Below are 2,500 nucleotides of genomic sequence, written 5' to 3'. Positions count from 1 at the left end.
CCTTCAGTTGATAACGGTAACAGAGACAACATGTTGCTGAGGTAACAGGTGAGTTCCCACTTCACCTCAAAGAACCTGCAGTTCAGCAGTAACACTTCACACCCCACATACACACACTCACACCCTTTGTCCCTGCACGAGCTGTCTGCCCCCCCCTTCCCTTCCCAAACCCTACACACACACACACACACACACACACGCGCACACACACACACACGCGTGCGCGCGCACACACACACACACACACACACACACACACACACACACACACACACACATTGTTCGGACGTTGTTTTAGAGAACCCACAAAAAAACCAAAAACACATCTCATCTGAGCAGGTGAATCTCTGAAGTTGAATGTTATAAAGAAGAGAGTTGTACATCCGTAGTGGCTGCAGTTTCTGCCTCTGAAAAGGTCGAGGCTTCACCCGCTTCCACTCTACACTATCCCAAGTTTTGGTGAGGAAGCTCAGAATAAAGTGAAGGCAGAAGTCACACACCACTAAGCTATCTATCAATCAAAACGCACGCCCTGTCTGTCTTTGGTCTATTCCAGTCTGTTTGATCTGTCTTTCCAAACTGCAGCGAGTCTCACAGAGTGACAAGCTCACTTTTCTCAGGGAGCAGCGAGGAAGTTTCTCCGTCCTTCATAATAATCTTCAGCTCAGGTTCAGACTACCTGCTGCCATCACGTGAACATCAGCGATTTAACTTTGTTTAGTGACAGCTTAACAACTCAAAACAATGCAGCACGTATACTGATACCATTGGTGGAAAACTCAAATGTGACTCATTCAAATGTAACATTAATAATAGACATATTATGCATTCTCACTGTCCAATTATCGAGCATCAAACAAACTGTGTACGTCCCAAGACTCAACTCTAAAGTCTTTGCAAAATATAAATCACTTTTTTCGTTTGAGCAACGATTCCTTTCCTTTTTGTATTTACTGGAGGCAAATTAACTGTGTTTTGATTTCTGATGCCGTTTATTCAGGCTCAACACCGACACCACCAGTGACACAATTCTGTGCAGAGAAATCAGTGAATATGATGCTATTTTGAAAAGCTCCAGATGTGACAGATGATGAGGCTGTGTGATGCAGCAGATGGGAACACAAAGGGGAGGCCTTTAAAGAAATTATATTGCAGAAATCTTGCCTATAGAGTCAGTCCTATCGGGCCCTCTGGGGTAGCATGTCCGTTGTGGGGCCCCAACACGAGCGAAGACTTTAGTCTCAACCCCTCATTTGTAGAAATCGTAGCCCTGCATGGCCCTCAGAAACTAGCTTGGAGCTGTGCAGCATTAATGGAAAGTAGCGACTGTGGTTGTACAGGCTGAGGGCCCCATTATTGTTGCCTTCAGCGTTTCATACTAATAGCTCGTTGTCTCCAGGACCCTCTGTGTTTTCTGGAATTGGAGCCCCCATGTGTTTCAGGGCCCGGGGCCCTTGTCAGTTACAATTTTCCATGCATGATATTCCATTTGAAAACCCCCTGCTGAAAATGTATTGACACATGAACCTGGAGCCTGAGAGGCTCTTGGTGGTCCAGGACTCTGGGGGTGTGCACGGCCAGTCGATGCATCCACGATGTGTAATATGAAACAAAAATAATACTGCAACAACAGGCAGGCTGAGCTAATGCTAAGGCTAACATTTGCGAAAGAGCCACTCTTGCCACATAAGCTGCACCTAAGCTGTTTGTGCAGCAAATTTGTCCATTCAGAAAACAAAATAAGCAGTTATCGAAACTGAAAACAGTTTGAATTACTTCGGACAAAGCAAAGAAGCTCCTGTTAACACACTAATAGGATTTATCCAACTTTCAAGACATCTGAAACTATTTCTGTAATCCGTCTCCATCAACATTTGAACTGTAAAATCCCCCTGATTACAATATAATGAAAGCAAATCTGAGTGTGGGAAATGGAGAAAAAGACAGAATTTGACAGGCTGAATTTGAGGAGGAAATGTACTTTATAAGCCACAGTTCTGTCTATGATTAGTCATGCTCATTGTGCCATGGGAAAAGAGTGGGCCAGGAAACTTCCAGTGAACTTGCTTCGTACCCTGGACAAACATGCATCAATGTCATCTCAACCTCTCTGGTCTTCTCACTTTTTTGCACTTTTGCTCTTTTGTTCTCTCTCTTACAGCAACACACAAGAAAAACCTTCAAACCTTGGACCAGGTGAACACATTTATCTTTAGAAACAGAATTAGGCCTGATGTAGCTGTGCTTTCCTCTGAATTCCCAGATAAGTAAATCCTTATGTTAGTTTTGTATGATTACTCAAAACTACCACTCAATCTTTAAATCACTTGTACCTCCTTTATTCCCATTGACCACTTCAGACCACAGTCCTGTTCAGACAGGACAGTAAAAACTGGGCTGCACTGGTAAAACTGATGCAGAAAAAAAACAAAAAACATTTTAAGTATTGCTGGAAACATCCCTACTTTGTACAAAATCCTGCAGGCTAAATGTATGATAA

General features: G+C 43.3%; 1 protein-coding gene across 2 annotated transcripts in view; it reads right to left on the bottom strand.

Annotated features, from left to right (window-relative positions):
- Positions 1-2,500, bottom strand: part of LOC138196253 (transcription factor COE1-like) — an 89,410-nt gene that overhangs the window by 79,557 nt on the left and 7,353 nt on the right. The gene's annotated exons all lie outside the window — the stretch shown is intronic.

This window comes from Embiotoca jacksoni, unplaced genomic scaffold (assembly GCF_022577435.1).
Source record: "Embiotoca jacksoni isolate LCO1_2020_lvr unplaced genomic scaffold, fEmbJac1.0.p SCAF_13, whole genome shotgun sequence".
Lineage (NCBI taxonomy): Eukaryota > Metazoa > Chordata > Actinopteri > Embiotocidae > Embiotoca > Embiotoca jacksoni.
The sequence above is the reverse complement of the archived record's forward strand: the minus strand, read 5'-3'. Positions and strand labels throughout refer to the sequence as shown.